Below are 22,879 nucleotides of genomic sequence, written 5' to 3'. Positions count from 1 at the left end.
AGCACAATGCCTTACTTTTTCCCGGATTAAGACGTGCCCCCGACAGGTAACTATAGGTGTGAAATACTCGCAAGAAGGCTCTGTAGCTATCTATGTTCCGAATAAAGAACGCGATGTCATCGGCGTATGCCGCTACTTTCACTTCGCCCAAGCCTGGAAGAGGAAAACCGTGTATCGAAGTGCATTTCTGAATATGATTCAATAATGGATCTATGCATAATACAAAGAAAATTGCGAAGAGGGGACAGCCTTGTCGAATGCCCCTAATTGCTTCAATAGGTTCAGATGTATATCTATTCACTACTAATGATGCTTCTAAGTCTGTGTGGAGTAAGTGGAGGACGTCGGTTAAATGTGCTGGAAAACCATAACAGGGATTCACCTATTGTCCTGGGGTCAGACAGTTTCTATGGCTTCCCTGAATGCTCAAATTTTCCATGCATTCCACGGTGAAGGACCACCTGAAACTCACTGGGATCCTCTCATATTTCATTTATTTTTCACCAATGTTTACTATGTCGAAAAAGGGTTCACAGAGAACAATAATATAAAAGCATGAAGCCCTTGCGTCCTTTAACCTCATATAAGGAACAGTTTCAAATGTCACCTGAAACTACACACTAGTTATACCATGCTGCCAACAACTGGAAAGGAACTTCCAAGCGGAAAACGACATGTTGGGGCATGCAGAAAACTTACTTGGTAACTGCTCGCACTCCTGGATTAAGCCTGGTGGGCGACTAAGGCCAGTGGAGCCCTAGACATAGGGCCCCAACCATAGAAGCTCTAACATGCCCTTTTTTTTTTGCTTGAATAAAGTTTGACTTTCTCTCTTTTTCCTCACACAAAGTAATCACTTTATGTTCATAAGCGTCAAAGGTCAGCCACTTCTATTGTTACACCTTGTTAGCATACAAAAGCTCACACACCTGATATTTACTGAACAATAGAGAGCAGTGTCCTCTAATTAGTTGACCTCGAGATCGGATAAATTAAGGTATGTTTTAGCATAAGTGGGGAAACAAACAAGATTCGTCACGAAGTTCGCTAATATAATTCGTAGACGATAATCATAAGTCTTGGGGATGATTAGGTTCTGCCACTCGTATGTCAATGGTACAGTACAGACATGTGGCACTGCAATTTATACAACTAGTTTTTCGGCTCTCTCTGTACAGTCTTTGACTGTGCGCTTATGTTTTGAGCACAACAAGCCTAGCCTTAAACAAGAGACTAGCCTTGAGCGGCTACTTTCGAGCCGCTCGAGTGGTGAGGACGCGCAGGAAAGCAGAATCAATGAAGACTAATGGGGAGGAAGGTGCGAGTGTGGTGTATATTGATTGTAGTCGAGAACCATCGAAAGAAATCATTCTAAATTTTGATAAGTAAGAAGAGGTCAGAGCGCTTACTCAGAGGCAGGAATCTATGCAGCAGGCATCTCAGACTTGCCAAATTCAAGAGATACAAGTACTTTTGAACTTGAAATCGAGGGACTTAATTTGCAGAGAGATTACAAAAAGCTATTGCAAAGTAGAAAAAATCCTGAACGCCTCAATGGCAGGTTGTCAAATTGTGGGTCAGAGATGGGTGATTTAAGGTGACTGGGTTTTAACTCTAGCCAACAATGTTCAAAAGTGTTCAAAGGGTTTCGGCTTCTGGGTGACGCTGATGTACCATTATGGTTTGGGTAGGTTGAAAAGCTTTTTGCTAATTACCTGGTACCGTATGAGAGTCGCGTGCATTTGGTCATGCCAGCCCTAACTGAACGAGTTCGTTACGTACTGCGTAACCTTAACCCTGAAGAGAGTGCAGATTACGAGTCTGTTAAGACGGCATTGCTGACGGAACTGAAGCTTTCTCCGGCACAGTATCTGCAAAGGTACAGGTTTGAGAGGTTGTTAAACCAGAAGAAGTAGTCATAGTAACAGTTCACGTCTCGCGTCAAAACGTATTTCTCCTACTACCTCCAAGTGACAGAGGCTGACACAGTAGGCGTGATAGCAGAACTCATGGTAGCTCACAGCATAAATTCGGGGCTTAGTACGGAAGGTTTTGAATATGCGAGACTCCATGAAGGCAAGGAATGGCTTAGGCTGACTGAGATCGCTAAGCAGTTCAAACTTTCGAACAAGCAAAAGGTAAAGGGCAACCAGCTGTACAAGTCAGCAAGAAACCGATGACAAGATTTGTAAAAAGAGCGCAAAATTGTCAAATATGTCAGGGCTGAGGTCATTTCGCAAGAGTGCCCGTATTCTGGTAATAAAAATAACAACGCAAACAAGGCTACCAAGCGAAAGCAAAACGTTCAATAGGTGATGATAGCCCAAGAGATGGGAATCAAATACCGGTTAGAATTCTGAGTGCAAAGGTAAAAGCTTTGAAACACGAGGGCAACGGCACAAATAAATTACCGGTAATCCTTATTAGGTGCACATATATTCGCAAATGCGGGTCTGTATACAGCGAGTGAGATTAGTGTAACGCGAGAAAGTCTACTTTCGCAAAGCCTAGTAGAGCCGCCAGGCACAGTAAGATTGATAATGCGTTCGGCAAAACTATTGAGGAAAAGCTAACTACTTTGCCGGTGAAAATAAATAGCCGACGAAGAATCTCGAAGCATCAGAGTGTAGACCTACTTTGTGCGCTAATTAATGATCAAGGTAGATTGGAAGCTTTAGTTAAATGCCAACAGCTCTCGGGCACTCTGTCAAACACCAGCTTCGCCTGCTCATGAGGCAGAACCATCAGCTGAGAAACCAAAGGTAGTGACTTGCACTCATACCTTAGTAGAGAAAGACGTTTCTGGGAAGATGTGCAAATTGATAAAGAGAAGTATACGTCAATAGGCCAAAGAAAAGAGTTTCGCAAAGCGCAGCTGGGTGACCCCACGCTAAAGATATCTTAGCAAGATGCTCGCAGTGAGAAATAGAGCAGGTTCATTTCAGACAAATTGCTATACCACTCTGACTCAATAGCGGGTGCCCGACTGAGTCAGCTAGTCGTCCCCAAATATAGGCACAACTGAGGTCATGCGTTTAGCTCATGAGCTGCTAGATGGGGGCCCACTTGGGACCACGAAAAACAAAAGCTCGCCTTAGACACACAATTTTTTTCGGCCGGGTATTGTGAAGGAGATATTAGAGAATTGCCGTTTGTTCCATTAATACCAAATTTGTCCAGACAAGCGTCCTACAGACAAAGCGGCTTATCACCCTATTCACCAAACCAGAGCACTCTTTCGAAGTCACCAGTGCAGACGTACTTAGGCCCCTGGACACACCATCAGCGAGATACCATAAATACGTGTTGTGCTTAGTGAACCTTTGAACAAATTGGCCAGATGTAGTCCCATTATGCTACCAGACAGCCAAGGCCACTTGTTATGCACTGATTGATATATTCAGTCCCACATGCATTCCGGAGATGATCTGTTCCGAAAAAAGCGCTAATTTCAAATCCCAGCTTACGCAATTGATGCTGAGGAAATTAGTTTACACGCCAAGAATCTCAACGCGAGAACAACAAGAGAAGAATGTGGTTTTCGAAAGGTGGAACCGAGTACTGAAAAACGTGTATCATCTCATTGAGAAAGACTTGAAGAATCGGGACAAATTGATCGCGATGGTTTCGAGGGCTTATCGGAAGTTCCCCATAAGATAAATGGGGTAGCTTCGTTTCGTCCATCTTATGGAAGGAATCTTACGGGACCATATTTAATACTGCAGATGACGTGGGCGGGTGAAAAGCCGATGCCTGCAACTTTGAGAGGAAACCCTGCTGAGAATTTACAGCAATTTAGAAAGCAGCTCCACATCGCTGTTAATATTACTGTGCTAACTAGTGCAACCAATCAGGAGAGTTGTGCCAGTGCATACAATCGCAGCACCTAGCCCAAAGTTTTAAGCGCTGGCGAAAAGTTCTGGATTACGACAATGATGGGTATTCTAAGATGGCACCTAAATGGCTGGGCCCCTTCTCACTGGTTGGACGTGAGCGCGAAAGTTCCAACCGTGTGTAAACAAACCACGGTATTGTGAAAACTGTCCACGCCAACAACGTTCGGCCCTATTGTGCCAGGGTAAGCCATATTGGGGTCGTTTTCGATGAAGAACATGACTTCGAGAAGGTAGATTATGCTCCGCAACCAACCACTATAAATCGGGAATAATAAGTGGCGACTAGCAAGAAGGTTGCTTACTTTGGTGCCAACTCACAGGCAGAAATAAAGGCGGTGTTTGTGTTTTAGAACAATGGCCCATTGTTCAAAAATACAAGGGTTCTCACGTCCCCCCTAACGAGGACACAAGACTTGTAATCGAAGCTGCAGCAATGGCTCGAGGCAGCTGCATCAGCAAACCATCAATAGCGTTATCTGAAAAAGAATTGGCGTTTTTAAATTCAGCACGTGAGGGTCCGGGATGAACACGTTGTGACTTGCAGTCTCTTTTGACTTCTAGGTTTTGCGCGTTTTTTTGTTTCTTTTGTATTTCTTGTTTCTGCTTAAGCAAGTGATCTTATCGTCTTTTTTAACATGTATATGCGCATCGTAGTAGTAATAAATTGCTTGAAAGTCTGTGCTCGTTCTCGTCTCTTGTGTTAGTTGTCGGAGATTTTGGAACTGAGAAGTTTAATAATGAATTACCAACTAGCCCAATCCTACACTCTACTTCCACTCCAAACCGAGCGAATTCGACACTTTGTCGTTCACGCTCGTCTGTACCTGTCAGTACGTTTTGTGCACCGTTATTGTTTGCACGGCTAACGGGACCGGCATCATATCAAGTTTTCGGCTCCTTACAGTGTTCTTCGGTGCTTCTTCACCTACTTGTGAAAAAACAACGGCGTCACGTGATGGCGTCCTCATGTGACGTAATTTACGTGATGTTACAGCAACCTCGAGACACATTCATGGTGACATCCCAAATTTTGCGATCTATGATGCCATGATGTCGGCACAGGGTGGCGTCTCATTGATATGGTTCTTCTTATTTTCGAAGGTATGCCCTTAAGAATATTAATAATCGATTCAGAAATACGCATGTGAGTGATATTTTCACTACCAATTGTGTTGATGCCCGCAGTCATGTATGGCGTAAGACAGGGGCGTACACAGGGAAAGGCACACCAGGCCCGTGTTTCTCCTGACCTCTCCCCCCCCCCCCCCCGAAATGTTTTCGCCATAGCCTGGACAGCGAGAAATAACCCCCTTTCCCCCAAAAGAAACAAATTTCTCTGTACGCCTATGGCGTACGATGATAATTTTGATAAAAAAAAAAGAATGGTCGAACGGTTGACTTACACGGCAACAACGTAGCGTAAAACCTTTCCACGCAATTTGTGTCTACTCGTCTCCGTCTTGTTCCAGCGCTGTTTTTTCAGTCAAAATCTGCTGCCAAACAAACAGATAGTACGTAACAAGCCTAAATACGTTTACAACCAATAGAAAATATTTGAACTATCACTACTTGTGCTTTTCAAGAGCTAACTAGCACTTGTATGTTGTGCCCAAAAATATAGCGAACAATGAGAAAGTTTATAAATGATTTACGTGAATAAGTTTCATAAATGTGAAGGAAAATAATTTAACGAATCGACATGGAGGTTCTTGAATCCATTCAAGCACAGTTTAGGGCCCTACTATCTACACCCAATTAAAAGCTACATTGCTTACAGAACCAAGGTGTAACTTGCAATATTCAAGCAAGTTAGCATTACCTTATCGCAAAAGAGATAAAAAGATAGGAAAAACGATCAAGTGAAAGAAAAGGAGGTCTCAGGGGACTGATAAAAACATAAGAACGCTTTCTACTTACAGTTGTCTTAACCATACATTGCTCAGGGCGCCTAAAACCAAGGAACTTGTGCAAATAGAGGTAACAAGAATATAATATCAGAATAGAGCATACGGGCCATCACAACGCAATAAGTGAAAAAAGATTTATTGAGCCCACATCAATATTGGTACGTGTCATGGAAATGTTTACACGAGCTCTCATAATCAATGCTACAAAACAGTAAAAAACAAAAAGGAGTGAAAAAAACAAACAAACACTGAGCTAAACAACAAGTGATCTTTCACTTTTTCCGGAGGCAGTATCTCGAATAATTGTCCTGAATCATATTGGCGATTTCTCGGTTGATATTTAGAAAACGTGTCATTAGATAATTGATTGATTGATATGTCGGGTTTAACGTCCCATAACCACCATGTCATTAGGTAGGCGAGCCTTTGAGTAGCATGGTTAGTTCGAAACATAGGTGTCGAATGTGTCAAAGGTTATATTGAAAACGGTGAGATGATGATGATGATGATGATGATGATGATGATGATGATGGAATATAATATGGGGGTCACGTAAACTTTGCCTTTGTGCATGTAAAGCGAGCTTAAGTTGGATGAACCTATCTATTCTTAGTATATTTAGTTAGGAAAACAATGACACTGTATGGTCATTTCGATTAAGGTTTTCGATGTAACGCACATGTTAGTGTCCCTAAATTATCGATCATATTTTGAGGTCTCAACTTCTCCGGCCCTCACCATACGAGTCGTCCTTTATACGACAGTGTAGTGATGGTTTTACGATAATGCAGTGGTGTAGCGAACTCTTACGAGGCCTCTAAGGACTTTTTTAAATAAATAATGTCATTGCGGATCTCCTATAGGGGAAATCCGGCAACGCCTGCTTCCGAGGTCTCACAAGAGTGTCATTTTTGGAGCTTCTTAAAATGCTCGTCTATGCATGCTGCAGCCTTTCATAGAATAAAAAAGATAAGTGTATACGGCATCTGTTGACGACCGATTTATCTACAGTTGCGTATGAAACTCACATTTGAGGCCCACTAGAGTACAGCAGTTTAGAAGGGACGATGATCTTCGCATCTGAAGGGCTCAAAACTTATTTTCTGGTACACGGAAGGAGATGACGCCTTCGGTAATGGCTGATATAGCGCTCCGATATAGTACAGATGCTTCCGGTCTCATCGCGATCAAAAAATGCGCCCTCTATACCATCGCTCATTTCTTCGCAATGGCCGTAAACTCACAACTTTTTATGATAAAAGGTGTAAAACGGCGATGCTTCCGCTCGGAAGCATTAGAATGTCTCTACGTGGTTGCCGCTGATCGTGAGTCAAGCACCAAAGACAGTTAGGCGTAAAAAATAACAAATGGGAAAGCATTCTCTGATAACAATTTATAACCCCTTGGACTACGATATTACTTTAGTAGCAGCCTATAGCGAACTAGCTCAGGCCAGCCTCTGTACCTTCTGGTAAATTCTCTCTCTCTTTTCATAAAGAGCCATCGTAAAAATGATGGGCATCGGCTATAACAGGAAGCGCAAAAACTGTTGAAGTAGACGGGAAATACCGACAAATGAAAGCAATGTGACGTAAAGGACGAAACAAAAAATAAACAAAAGCAAAACAATGCGCAACTAAGCTCCAGCAACACGCGCTGATCACCGAGGCCTGGGTTGTCGTTTATCGATATTCGTCGATTGTTGCGACCAGCTTTTGCAGCTGATTCCGTTTTTCATGAATGCTGGGCGATTGCTGATATGATTACTTTTTTTCATACATTGCTTTGTTATGATTAGTTTTGTATGCAATTCACAGTTGCATTTTAAATATTTGCTGCCACGCGCGCGTTTTCTTCTGTTTTGTCGCGTTTCGCTGTCTGTATTATTTTTGTAATTTTGTAACTGTAACTTTTTTCTGGGTGAAAGGGCTAATCAAGCTGTCACATTCAGCGTTTTTTTATTTACACCAAACCACCTATGCGACGTGTTTTATCACGTGGTTAAATAAATCAAATCAAACCCTATAGCACCCAGCCGCAGCTTTGACTTCTGAGAGTGCCCAGGGAGGGGTACGAGACTGTACCGTGTTTTCTTCCTCTAAGGACACCTGGCCACGTGACTATGAGAAAACAATAGTACTAGGATTTCAGGCCGAAATTACGGGGCGAGCTATTGAAAACTATGGAGGCGCCTTCCTGCCCCAGCGTCGTGCAACTGCTTCAGTGCTACTGCTCTTTAGATGCTTTCGTTGTAGTTTAACTACTCCCTGAGAGCAAACAACGTCACATCAGTAGCACTTCAAGAACTAATAGAACTCCTTCATGTCGCAAGTCTTTCCAGGTAGTAATGAAACGATGCATTCCCGTGGAATAACAGATAACTTGATTGTATTTTCAGTTTTTAATCGATTTGTTAAAGACGAAGTAGTTGGCCTCAACAGGTCATTCTAGAATAACATCAACTACGGGTACCACATTGTTTAGCGTTACGAATTCTATTGCTCTGTTTTTCTGTAAGTTATATCCAAAAATTTCTGCATCTTCCAAAAGCAGTGTTGTAAGCGGCCGCTACTGCATTGATTTTTTTTTCAGCAAAATCATATTAAAACTGCGAAGTTTCCTGTGAAGTGGCTGACTGTTGCATGCAGGTAATTTTACGAGTTTCAAAGGAAATGTATTCATACCAAATTTTATTCCTATTAAACATTATTTCTACTAACCACTATTTTCTTTCAAATTCAAGTTCACTTTTTTCAGCGAAGCCTTTAGTCATAGCAGTGTTAACCACAAGAAGACTGTGTGCATGCATATGACCTTCATACGCAGACAAGATTTTCACCAACGAGAGACTTTCAGCGATCTGTAGCGCAGCGTGTGAGCGAAAATGAATTGCGGCTCAAGGTGCTGCAAACACCAGAGGAACGTACGACGTCAAAATTGACTGCGCGTTGATGCCAAGAGCGCAAACAGAGTCAATAAGCGTCTGAGTATTGTTTGGTATTGTCACAGCATTCAGTGGAAATTCGTAGACCAACAGTTGTGGTCGACTAAACAAAGACACGAAGTAAAGTTTGATCTTTGTAAATCAATGGTCAAGTTCTCTCTGTCAGTGAGCAAAAGCGGCATATTACTCGACAAACCACGTTTATTCACGCCTAACTGCCACAAGTGTTTATGGGTCGTGGCGGTGATGTTACCACAAGCGGGGTTACACTGGCAGACTTCACGCTGGCATAAGCAAATAGAGATAGCATGCTCGAAATGGAGCTGCGGCTATGATAACCTAATAAATGCTCCCTAAATTTTTGCAAGTCTCTGATGTGCAAATGTACTTTTCGTTGTGTCATTTTCGCGTAAGAGCACTGCAAGGCTTCAGGAAGTGAAATGTACACTAGATAAACCTCTATGAAAACACTCCAAAAGCGAATACTAAGCCATCACATGATTAGGTGAACCAATATGCGATATTTTTAAACCACAACGCGTTAAATGAGGTCACAATGTTGCACACATAAAATATTGATATTTCAAATAATTGCACAACTAACAGAAACTACCACGTTCCAGTAAGCTAACATGACTAAAGTATGAAAATTTAGCATGAGGTTTTAAAACCGCAGAACCGGCGGCCTCAATTCTGCAGCTGGTACCACCGAAGAGTTGTGATTATGCGCACCGAAACTCGGCTGCTCCATGTTTACGTGAACACTGCTCTGACCACACCTTGCGGTAAAAGTAAACGTAAATTTCTATAGTTGCACACTCAGGAGTGCCAGTTAGTCTAGCTAGCTGTGCACATATAATTGGGCAGCCACCGAAGCAGCTGTACAGATGCAGGAACCTGTCAACCCCAATAAGGGCCTGTCCCTACGGATCTATAGCGGCTGCCGAAGTCTGTCGATCCCCCCTCTTCCCATGGAACTCGCAGGTCGATGAAATGACTGAAGCGCTCCACTACGATGTCCCTCAAATGATATAGTGGTTTTGGCTTGTTCAAACACAACAACAACAACAACATGAATAATAATATTATTATTAATATCATAAATAATATTTTAATCATCATTATTGTAACAATATTATTATCAAACCTGCCTATTGAGTGCGCCTGCAACGTGTTTGTGCCCTGACTCAGCAGGTATATTTGTAAAATGCCGTTTGGTGTGGTGGGGAAAGGCTGTCACTGGTGGCAACGTACTACAAAGATATTGCCAGGGAACGATGACAGGAAAATATATTGATGTACACGATAGGTAAAAAGAAAATCTGAGCCCCACGTCGGTTCTTTCGCATGCCAGTGGCTGCGACGACTTTTGCGCAGGCTCAGTGCACGCTGCGAGTTGTGCCCAATCGGCGTCCTTTACCGCCTGCGGCAGCGTTTCTAGATGCTGTCAAGTGAACCATTCACACAATCATGACGCGAGCAAAGAGTGACTAACACGGTGTCCAACTCGCCTGAATGAAAGTCCTGACAGCAAATTGTCAGAATGGGCACCAAGCCAGAACCTCTGATATTTATATCTACCATGCACGGCGGTGTATACTGGCGGCTCTGAGCGAAACAATAAAAATACTGGTTTTATTGCAACCAGGACATCAAAGAAACATCAATGTCAGTTCATACGTTCCTCTTTTATATATATATATATATATATATATATATGGTTGCGTATTTTTTTTTCGAAAACCGAGTCACCAGGTGTAGATTATGGCGTTGCAAATTCGCCTTTGCTTAGCGCTTTGCTGTAAAGCCAATGACAACACGCTGGGCGGCGCGGAGAAGTCTCATATCCACCTCCGCTTTATTTATCGCTGCAATCGCGATTGCCTTCAACGTGGATAGCCAGCAGAAACCGTGACGCTTGATGGAACCGTAGCTTCATGGAAGGTAATGGAGCACGTTTCTGCGCTTCTCACTCTGAATGGGGCCAACAGCAGCTGTCGGTCTTGCGACAATAAAAGAGTGCTGACATGGGCCAGGGCTTCCATTTTTCACGTGTACAGCGGTCGAACTCGTAAATAATTCTTGTGTTCATTGCCCTTGCTGCGCGAATGTTAGCGCTTAGAAACTTACTTTGCCGAGAATCATGATGACCGTGGAGATACGTACCCAAGACGAGATCTCAGTTTCAGAATGAGACTTCGAAAAAGAAAGAATAATCCACAAGAGGGGGAGTGTCAGTGTACTAAATAGCTGGTTTGATTTATTTATTCAGATTTGTGGATTCATTGTGAAACTTTTGGGCGTGAACATTTCCCTTGAACACAGCTTGAAACAGCAACTACGAGGAGGTACTACGATGAGGTATAGTTGACCTGACGTGACGAGAAGTTTTTCTTGACGAGGATGCCGTTACGCAAGAAAAACGACGCCAGTCCTCGCTTGAATACCTTGTAAAACACAACATCCTTCCCCTCGACAGCCTTTCCCACAAAGCCTTCCAATTGCAGGTTCGGCTCGCGGTCGTTCTGCAAAGTCATCGACGCTCAAGGTTCCCAAGGAGAATTTGCCATCCTCGTTTTCCGGCGGTGGTGGGTCAACGGAAGCACGAGACAGGCAGTCGGCTTCAGAGTGCCTTCGCCTCGACTTGTAAACGACGGTGATGGCGAATTCATTAAGTCGCAGACTCCACCGTGCAAGGCAACCTGAAGGCTCCTTCAGGTTAGCTAGCCAACATAGGGTGTGGAGGTCACTCACAACTTTGAAATGTCTGCCATAGGGGTAGGGGTTGAACTAGGAGGTATCCCTGATGACGGCAAGCCAACCTTTTACGTTGTGCAAAAGCTGAGTTCCGCTGTAGATAGTGACCTGCTAGCATAACTGATGACCTTTTCAAGTCTGTCAATGTTCTGCACCAGATCCGTTCTGAGCCCCAACTGCTTGTGTTGGTGTTTCCGTGTCGACGCCTTCGTCGAAATGTGCAAGTATCGGCAGTCTCTGCAGGCGTCGTTTTAGTTCTTGAAATGCTTCCTCTTGTGGCGTTTCCCACTTGAAATCGATGTCAGTCTTTGTAAGGTTAGTGAGTGGCTTGGCGATGCGGGCAAAATTTCTGACGAACCGTCTGTAAAAGGCGCTCAGGTCTTTTTGCGGTGGGTAGCGGGAATAAAGCAATGGCGGTTGTATTTTGGGGTTCAGGGCGTACCCCGAGTTCCTCGTATGCAAAGCGGCACTTTTCTGGCTTCAGAGTAAGCCTGAAGGTCTTGATTGCTCAAACTACAGCGTCGAAGGACTGCAGACGCTCGTCAAAGCTTGTGGATAAGCCAGCGACATCGTCCAAGTACACGAGGCAAGTCTGCCACTTCAATTTAGCCAGCATGGTGTCCATAACACGGTGGAATATTGCAGGCAGTGAGCAAAGACCAAAGAGCACGACCTTGAAGTCTAAGAGGCCGTCAGGTGTACTGATGACAGTGCTTTTTCGGTCTCGCTCGTCTGCTTCGCTTTGCCGGTAGCCTGTATTGTGGCCTATCAATGAAATCCATTTCGCGTTGTGGAGTCCATCAAGCGCGTCGTATATTCGGAGAACAGGGTATACGCACTTTCTCGCGATCTTGTTGAGGTGCCGATAATCAATGCAGAAGCGTAGTGCTCCATTTTTTTCTTCACTAACACCCCTGCTGATGACCATGGGCTCTGTGAAAGATGAATCAGGTCGTCACGTAACACAATTTCGTCAACTTGTTTCTTTATGGCCTAGTGTTTCCACGTTGAAACTCCGTACGGGCTCTGACGGAGTGGCCTAGCATTTTCTTTTCTTGCAATTTGATGTTTATTGACAGGAGTTTGTTAAATTCTTGGGGACGACGAAAAATAGTTGTCGTGTTTCAGGAGCAGGTTTTTAAGAGGTTCTTGTTTATGCGTCGGAAGGCTTGGTATAACGTCGAAAGCTGGTTGAAAGGTTTGATTCGCCGGAGTAGATTCGGCAGAGTTGGTGAGGGCGAAAGATTTGCTGGCGTCCAATATTCGATGTAGGCAACCGTTGTGCCTTTGAAGACGTGCTTGTACTCATTGTTGAAATTCATATGCATCACAGTGTCTTTTCCTCCACAGAGCTCGGTGATTCCTCTTGCGACGCAAATATCCCGGTTGACCAACAGGTGGTGATTGCCTGCAACGGCGCCTTCGAAATCTTCTGATTTTGGAGTACCAATGGAAATGGTGAGGCTTGAGCGAGGTGGTAGGAGCGCTTGCCCGTCCAGCACACTCAAGGTTTTGCTTCCTGGCGGCGGGCGCAGTGGCAATGCTGTTTCTGTGGATAGCGTTATCGACTTTGCTCTCGCGTCGATGACGGGCCCATGAAGGTTTAAGAAGTTCATACCAAGGATGACATCTCTCGAACAATGCTCTAGTACAACAAAGCTCTCGAAGTAAGTTTGGTGTTTAATAGCGACTCTGGCTGAGCACATTCCTGCCGGCATAACTAGGTATCCTCCAGCAGTACGATTTCGGTGTCTTTTCAGGCGGCCCTAACTTTCTTCAACTTCGTGGCGAACGTTCTACTCATGACGGAATAGTCGTCTCCGGTGCCGACGAGAGCTGTGACACTGTGGCAGTCGATGAGGACGTCGAGGTCACTAGTTCGTTGCCTCGCGTTATTTCGTCAGGTCTTCAGCTTACCGCAAAGTATCGACATCGAAGCTGCGTTAGGGGTGCGGCAGGTTATTGAGGTATCGTCGCGTAATCGGCGTTGGCGAAGGATCTTCAGTAGATCGTCATACAGCAACCGCACCTCCTTCGATTGCTGCTCTTAGTTTTCCTAAATGGGCTGGGTGACTGGCCCCGGTTTGGGCCAGTGTCATGTAGTGGCTGAGAGAGGGTGAACGAGGAGATCTTCGTGGTGTCCTCTGCGCTCCGGGGAGATAGTCGGTAGTGTCACGTGATCTTCCACCCCACTATAGACGCAGCGCATCGATGGGGAAATCACGTAGCCCCGTCTGGTGGTACTGACAGAGGCGAGCGTGTGCCCGGCTTCACCACAGTGGCAGCACATCGGGTGGTAGTCAGGGGCGATTTAGACGTCAGTGTTCCTGGAAGGGGAGCGCTGGCCCGCAGGTGGGTGGTATGGCCTCGGTGGTAGTGGTGGCGGTGTCTGGTGGTAGGACTGTAGCGAGGTAGTGTCTCGACGTGGCCCTGGAGTGCGGCGGCGCACTGCAGCAGCGTAGCCCATAGCTTCTGGTTGAGGCTGTGGTGCTTCGGATATTCCAAGCGACTGCTGAACGTCTTCGCGGACAATGTCAGCAATCGAATTAGCTTGAGGCTGCGTATAGGTAACAGCTTGCGCAGCTCCTCCTGGATGATCGATCTAATGGTCTCACGCAAGTCATCGGTGCTGAAGCGCTCGGCACCGTCGAATAAGGCGCTGTGGTTGTACGGCATTGTGCGCATCTCAACCACCTTTTATATAGCTGTGGCCTCGGTAAGAAATTCACTGACAGTCTTTGGTGGGTTCTGGACAAGTCCCGCAAACAGCTCCCGCTTGACCCCTCACACCAGTAACCCAAGCTGCTTCTTCTGTGTCTGCTTCGGTTGTGCTAACTCACCTTCAATGCCGGTTTTATTAAAAGTTCCCCAATGTTCTGTGCTAGGAACATTCTTATTCCTACTTTATATTGGGGACCTACGCTTGCACACTTCTGTGAAAATAGGCTTTTTCGAAGATGACTGCCTCATGTGTCATACTGTAAATCTCCATTGATCTTGCCACTCACAACAATTCATTTTCTCATTTTCCTAGCACGTCTTAATCTTGGCAAAAGAATAATAACTTATCTAAAACAGTCATTATTTTACTATCAGGCGTTTCTATCCATTGACGTTAGACTATGGTTTTCACAATGTTAGTTTATTAGATTTTCCACATTGAAGTACTTCGGTATCATTATACCTCACAATGTATCATGGTTCAAACATATTGATTTCGCATGCAACAAAGCCCTTAAGAGTTTAAATTATTTACGTCGAACGATCCTTCTTTTTCCTTAGGAAACCAAGCTGCCCACCTACAAAACTATTATTCGTGCCGTTCTCGTATACGATAGTCTGGTTTGAAACCCCCATAAGAACTAAGCCATCAAGAAAGCAGAATTCATTCAAAAAAGAGCTTAGCGTGTTATATGTGAGAGATATGGCAGGGATTTTTCTCCAACAAATTTCCTTTCACAGCCAGGTCTCACTACTCTTGCGAAGCACCACCGCGTTGAATGCCTAAAATTTCCGCACAATTTAATCAATTCTTCTCGATTTGGTGCTTTCGAATCATACATGAAATTTTCCTGAACTTTGGACACAAGAAGTGACCATACCTTTAAATTACAACTTTTTCTCACGCACAGTGAGATGTTCAAATACAGCTTTTTGCCTTCAACTACAGAAGCCTTGAATTGGCTGCTCGGAAGTGTTCGTTCTCTACCACTTCGAGAATTTCGAAACCTTGTTATGAATTTTCTCTGTCGCGATGGTAGCGGTGGCGAAGAGCGGCGAGCCATCGAGCGGACTTCGAATAAGCCTTAGCCCGAAGGTGAAACAGGGAGGCAATCCGTTTGGAAAACAGCAACAAAATGAGCGTTTACTGTAGCAGGTTGTCGTTTGTACAAAGCCGGCCAGCACGACAACGTCGGCTGGAGCAAACTCTCCTAACCTGGGGCGGGCTCGGCCTTAAATACGTCTTTGGTCCATTCTCTCAGACCAGTTCTCGGGCTCGGAGGGGGAGACGTAGCCATACCCGGAACTGCAAAGTGGTTCGGCGGAGGAAGCGACGTTATCCCCGGAACTGCACGGTTCTTCTGCACGGAAGGCGGCGCTGGGAGGGGGGGGGGGAGACAGTTCGTCGAAACAGGGCTCGATCTTGTGAGACGTGCTCCCGAACGAGGAACATGTCTGTGGCACAACAGCACCCCGCCGCCAGACAATGCATCCGGAGTTTTGAGCCGTCAGCGCGGCTCGGAAGGAGTGATGATGGTTGACCATCGGTAGCCGTTCCGCTCTCTCCACCCGTTGAGACTTCCATAGGCCTGCAGAGGTTCACTGAAACGACGGAGTCGAGCACAAAGGCGAACCACTCCGGCCAAAGCAAGCACCCTCCAAATGCTGATCAAATCGCCAGACCAGTAGGAACCAAATGTTTCCTCGAGATTACGCTGGGCTAACAATTAGCATCACGAGCAACGAATCTCGGGAGGAATACACAGTGCTGACACTCCTTTAGCTAAGTGTCAGTGCATGACACCGCTAAACCAAACAGAATTTTTTTGTTTTCAAGCGATTCTCAATTGTAATTTAGGCAGAATCTGGTTGATCGAACCTTCTGAGGATTGTTCAACTTAGCACCGAAACTACAATTTAGTACACCGAGCAATCCTGAACCACGCACATTGGCGTCGCCTGCAAGCGTCATATTGTCAACTTAACAAAGTTCGCCCTCCTACAAGCTCTCTTTTCAATGCGCGCAGCCAATATGATCAAAACAAGATAAAACGCGCTTGAAAAAGTAAGAAATTAATAATGAAAATCAAACTAGCGCACGTTAAACAAAACAAAGAGCAAAGTTCACCTACACTCACGCGCCTAATAAATGTAAGGTCAAACACAAAAGTATATTTAAACAGGGGCTTTCACTTAGCCTTATCTGTTAAAATAAAACACACTACCTGTTACTTTTGAAATATTATGAAAACAAAATTAATCAAACAAACCTTAATATCTGCTTCTCCGATGACAAGGAAAGTAAAACTTACAAAACTTTGGACTCATTCCTTGCTCAACGGCTTACGACAAAAGTAGAAAAACAATTTCTAAAGCTATTTACAATGTCTATTCATAGTAATGGCAAGACGGGGCCCCTCTCAGACGAACTCTGGGGAGTCGCGCACTCCATAGTTTTCGAGGGATCCGGTCTTGACAAAGGCCGAACGAACAAAGCTGTTTGCCGAACTCAGTAGCAGCAACTTTTGAGTTGCATCCGCTTAACTCGAACAGGGGGGCGTCTGCACTGCATCGTTTACGCCACCCGTTCGACCAGCGACCCTTTCGCCACGGCGGGGAACAACCGCTTCTGTTACAGCTCAAGCGCTCCCAACGTTTCCCCACTTGCTTGCATCTACGCGGCATCAGCATTGATGAGGCCAGGCGAAGATCTCGTTGTCCGAATTTTCCCGAAAGTCGGTTTTTCTCAGCGCGCTTCCCGCCTAATCTTGAACTCAGTGACAGTCTGAGGTTCAAACGTTTCTTAGAGGGCACTTTCGTGATCCTACGCCTAGCCCTCAAACTGGCGTCTCGACTGATGATGTCATGGATCTTAATAGCGGCTTTAGCGCACTTGGCGCCTGTCGTCTTTTTGGTGTTATGCTTTCGCCGATGCCTCCTTTTGACGGAAAGGCTAGGAATGCGGGCTGCTTTGACACACCTAATTTCAAGTGCGCTGCCTTTGACAGGCACTGCCAAGACTCTAGACTCATTAGCTAGCCTTTCTTCGGGCCCGTTGCTAGCTGTCACTGCTTGCGACAGAACGGGATTCCCGATGCCATCAAAGCCAACCAACACGCCTAGAGAGCTTTTGATGTGTGAGGGTCTATCGCTGTCGTGGATAGCCCTAATTCTCTGGCCTTCGAAATTGGCCTCATGCTCTCTTTGACGCGATTCATCTTGATCGCGTGCGCTGCGAAGCGGTTCCATCTCCAGTGCTTTCCGATGTACCTCGGCGTCCTTAGCTATGCGATGAGCCTCGGCCCCTAACTCCTCGCGCTGCGCCTCAACGTCTGGCTCTGTCAGGCACACTTCGGCGTCCTGCATTTTGTGACGGGTCTCAACGTCAGATACCTCGTGACTTTCCTCAGCGCCCCGCTTTCTCTGACGCACTTCAGCGGCTTGCGCATAGCAACGAGCCTCGGCGTCTTGCGGTTTGCTTCTGTCCTTATCATATAACACTGTCCAGTGAGCGACATTATCAAGCGCCACGTGGCGTGCGTCAGCCTCTATCGCTTCACGTCGTGCCTCATCCTCACGCTCTTTTCGGCAGGCGTCTATCTGTAGCGCCCTTTGACGCGCTTCAGCACTGTCTCTATTGCACCGACTTTCTTAGTCAGCAGGACTCGAAAGAAAAAAATACCTTATCAAGGCATATCTAGCATGACTAAAGTCTCCTGCTTCTTCGAAGGGTAAGCAATTCATAACATGCGCTATCTTGCGCGGCAACAACGTGGCGAGCTTCTCCACTAAAAGGTCACGGCTAACACCCACATTACTGCAAACATCTTCAAAATCATCAAGAAAATGCGCGATGTTTTCGCCTGTCTGAAAGTTGTGGAGCTGGTGTTTCGCTCGCTCCCACTTAAGTGCTTGAATTTTAAGATCAAGCTCTGTCATTTTGAGAGCATGCTCTCTCCTTTTTCGACTTTCCTCGGCCTTCCATTTTTCGTGCCTTTGGGCTTCGAGCTCTTCGTGGCTTTGCTCGGCCTTCTGCATTTGCACACAAATGAGCTCCCAAAACTCGTCAGCCTCATCGGCAGTCACATTTTCTGCCCGCATCACCTCGAGAATCGCTTCCTTTGTTTTAGCGGACTCGGCGGAAATCCCCATGGCTCCACAAATTTCAAGGAGGTCCTGCACCAGGTACTGCTCCATCACGATCTCGTCCCTCATGATGCTCTGCTACTGATATTAACCATACTCTAAAACTAATCTCATGGTCTAGCGCACGTGAATAATAAATCACAACCAACAAAACACAAAATGTTCTCCTAACATCTGCCTGTGCTAGAGAGGTCTGGCGAAATGAACAGTAAACGTTGGGCACTCGCCCAACCAAAGTAGCCGACGATGGTCCAACTCGTGGCTGCCGTCGAACAGTATCAGGCCTTCAGGGATCCGGACCACCTTGTCAATGTTGAGATCCGGGGTTGCTTGTCCCAGCTTGCCGAACGATGCGAACAGGGTAGCGTATCGCAGCGTAGCCAAACGCTGATATCAGGTCAGTCGTGCTCGAGCTTCCAGGGGTCCAATCCGGCGTGCCAAATGTAGGGTAGCGTATCACAGCGTAGCCAAACGCTATCACGGCAGTCGTCCTCGTGCTCAGAGATCCGATCAGACTTGCCAAACGTAGGATATCGTATCCTGTAGCTGCCAACCACTGTTATGAATTTTCTCTGTCGCGATGGTAGCGGTGGCGAAGAGCGGCGAGCCGTCGAGCGGACTTCGATGAAGCCTTAGCCCGAAGGTGAAACAGGGAGGCAATCCGTTTGGAAAACAGCAACAAAAGGAGCGTTTACTGTAGCAGGTTGTCGTTTGTACAAAGCCGGCCAGCACGACAACGTCGGCTGGGGCAAAATCTCCTAACCTGGGGCAGGCTCGGCCTTAAATACGTCTTTGGTCCATTCTCTCAGACCAGTTCTCGAGCTCGGAGGGGGAGACGTAGCCATACCCGGAACTGCAAAGTGGTTCGGCGGAGGAAGCGACGTTATCCCCGGAACTGCACGGTTCTTCTGCACAGAAGGCGGCGCTGGGAGGGGGGGGGGGAGACAGTTCGTCGAAACAGGGCTCGATCTTGTGAGACGTGCTCCCGAACGAGGAACATGTCTGTGGCACAACAGCACCCCGCCGCCAGACAATGCATCCGGAGTTTTGAGCCGTCAGCGCGGCTCGGAAGAAGTGATGATGGTTGACCATCGGTAGCCGTTCCGCTCTCTCCGCCCGTTGAGACTTCCATAGGCCTGCAGAGGTTCACTGGAACGACGGAGTCGAGCACAAAGGCGAACCACTCCGGCCAAAGCAAGCACCCTCCAAATGCTGATCAAATCGCCAGACCAGCAGGAACCAAATGTTTCCTCGAGATTACGCTGGGCTAACAATTAGCATCACGAGCAACGAATCTCGGGAGGAATGCACAGTGCTGACACTCCTTTAGCTAAGTGTCAGTGCATGACACCGCTAAACCAAACAGAATTTTTTTGTTTTCAAGCGATTCTCAATTGTAATTTAGGCAGAATCTGGATGATCGAAGCTTCTGAGGATTGTTCAACTTAGCACCGAAACTACAATTTAGTACACCGAGCAATCCTGAACCACGCACATTGGCGTCGCCTGCAAGCGTCATATTGTCAACTTAACAAAGTTCGCCCTCCTACAAGCTCTCTTTTCAATGCGCGCAGCCAATATGATCAAAACAAGATCAAACGCGCTTGAAAAAGTAAGAAATTAATAATGAAAATCAAACTTGCGCACGTTAAACAAAACAAAGAGCAAAGTTGACCTACACTGACGCGCCTAATAAATGTAAGGTCAAACACAAAAGTATATTTAAACAGGGGCTTTCACTTAGCCTTATCTGTTAAAATAAAACACACTACCTGTTACTTTTGAAATATTATGAAAACAAAATTAATCAAACAAACCTTAATATCTGCTTCTCCGATGACAAGGAAAGTAAAACTTATAAAATTTTGGACTCATTCCTTGCTCAACGGCTTACGACAAAAGTAGAAAAACAATTTCTAAAGCTATTTACAATGTCTATTCATAGTAATGGCAAGACGGGGCCCCTCTCAGACGAACTCTGGGGAGTCGCGCACTCCATAGTTTTCGAGGGATCCGGTCTTGACAAAGGCCCAACGAACAAAGCTGTTTGCCGAACTCAGTAGCAGCAACTTTTGAGTTGCATCCGCTTAACTCGAACAGGGGGGCGTCTGCACTGCATCGTTTACGCCACCCGTTCGACCAGCGACCCTTTCGCCACGGCGGGGAACAACCGCTTCTGTTACAGCTCAAGCGCTCCCAACGTTTCCCCACTTGCTTGCATCTACGCGGCATCAGCATTAATGAGGCCAGGCGAAGATCTCGTTGTCCGAATTTTCCCGAAAGTCGGTTTTTCTCAGCGCGCTTCCCGCCTAATCTTGAACTCAGTGACAGTCTGAGCTTCAAACGTTTCTTAGAGGGCCCTTTCGTGATCCTACGCCTAGCCCTCAAACTGGCGTCTCGACTGATGATGTCATGGATCTTAATAGCGGCTTTAGCGCACTTGGCGCCTGTCGTCTTTTTGGTGTTATGCTTTCGCCGATGCCTCCTTTTGACGGAAAGGCTAGGAATGCGGGCTGCTTCGACACACCTAATTTCAAGTGCGCTGCCTTTGACAGGCACTGCCAAGACTCTAGACTCATTAGCTAGCCTTTCTTCGGGCCCGTTGCTAGCTGTCTCTGCTTGCGACAGAACGGGATTCCCGATGCCATCAAAGCCAACCAACACGCCTAGAGAGCTTTTGATGTGTGAGGGTCTATCGCTGTCGTGGTTTACTGTAGCAGGTTGTCGTTTGGACAGAGCCGGCCAGCACGACAACGTCGGCTGGGGCAAAATCTCCTAACATGGGGCCGGCTCGGCCTTAAATACGTCTTTGGTTCATTCTCTCAGACAAGTTCTCGGGCTCGGAGGGGGAGATGTAGCCATACCCGGAACTGCAAAGTGGTTCGGCGGAGGAAGCGACGTTATCACCGGAACTGCACGGTTCTTCTGCACGGAAGGCGGCGCCGGGAGGGGAAGGGGGAGACAGTTTGTCGAAACAGGGCTCGATCTTGTGAGACGTGCTCCCGAACGAGGAACATGTCTGTGGCACAACAGCACCCCCATAACGACGCGCCCACCACAAGTCTGCCTTCGACACTGCAGCAGGCCATACGCACTGAAATTTGCGATGTCGTACCTACAGTGCAGGCCCCTTACGCATGCACTTCATCATCATCATCATCTTCTTCTTCATCATCAGCCTGACTTGTCCACTGCAGGACAAAGGCCTCTCCCATGTTCCGCCAGTTAACCCGGTCCTGTGCTTGCTGCTGCCAATTTATACCCGCAAACTTCTTAATCTCGTCTGCCCACCTAACCTTCTCTCTTCCCCTAACCCGCTTCCCTTCTCTGGGAATTCAGTTAGTTACCCTTAATAACCACCGGTTATCCTGTCTACGCGCTACATGCCCGGCCCATGTCCATTTCCTCTTCTTTATTTCAACTATGATATCCTTAACCCCCGTTTGTCCCCTAATCCACTCTGCTCTCTTCTTGTCTCTTAAGGTTACACCTACCACTTTTCTTTCCATTTCTCGCTGCGTAGTCCTCAATTTAAGCTGAACCCTCTTTGTAAGTCTCCAGGTTTCTGCTCCGTAGCTAAGTACCGGCAAGATACAGCTGTTATATACCTTCCTCTTGAGGGATAGTGGCAATCTACCTGTCATAATTTGAGAGTGCTTGCCGAACGTACTCCACCCCATTCTTATTCTTCTAGTCACTTCAATCTCGTGGTTAGGCTCTGCGGTTATTACCTGCCCTAAGTAGACATAGTCTTTTACAACTTCAAGTGCACTATTACCTATCTCGAAGCGCTGCTCCTTTCCGAAATTGTTGTACATTACTATCGTTTTCTGCAGATTAATTTTAAGACCCACCTTTGTGCTCTCCTTGTCTAACTCCGTAATCATGAGTTGCAATTCATCCCCTGAGTTACTCAGCAATGCAATGTCATCGGCGAAGCGCAGGTTACTAAGGTGTTCTGCATTAACCCTTATCCCTAACTGTTCCCATTCTAGGCTTCTGAAAACCTCCTGTAAGCACGCAGTAAATAGCATTGGGGAGATTGTGTCCCCCTGCCTTACACCCTTCTTTATTAGTATTCTGTTGCTTTCTTTATGAAGCACTTAATAGCAGTTGATCCCCTGTAGATTTCTTCCAGAATGCTTATATATACTTCATCTACGCCCTGATTCCGCAGTGTCTGCATGACGGCTGATATTTCTACTGAATCAAACGCCTTCTCGAAATCTATGAAAGCTATGTATAGTGGTTGGTTACACTCTGAGCATTTCTCTATTACCTGATTGATAGTATGAATGTGGTCAATTGTTGAGTAGCCTGTTCGAAATTTTGCTGGTACTTTGGTTGATTGAATTCTAATGTTTTCTTTACTCTGTTAGCAATTACCTTTGTAAATAGCTTGTATACTACAGAGAGCAAGCTGATCGGCCTGTAATTCTTTAAGTCCTTGTCATCTCCTCTCAGTTTAGTTTCAGTTTATTTTCAGTTATTAGTACAGAAAAAGGAAC

This window comes from Rhipicephalus microplus, chromosome 10 (assembly GCF_043290135.1).
Source record: "Rhipicephalus microplus isolate Deutch F79 chromosome 10, USDA_Rmic, whole genome shotgun sequence".
NCBI lineage: Eukaryota > Metazoa > Arthropoda > Arachnida > Ixodida > Ixodidae > Rhipicephalus > Rhipicephalus microplus.
Note: the sequence above shows the minus strand (reverse complement) of the source record.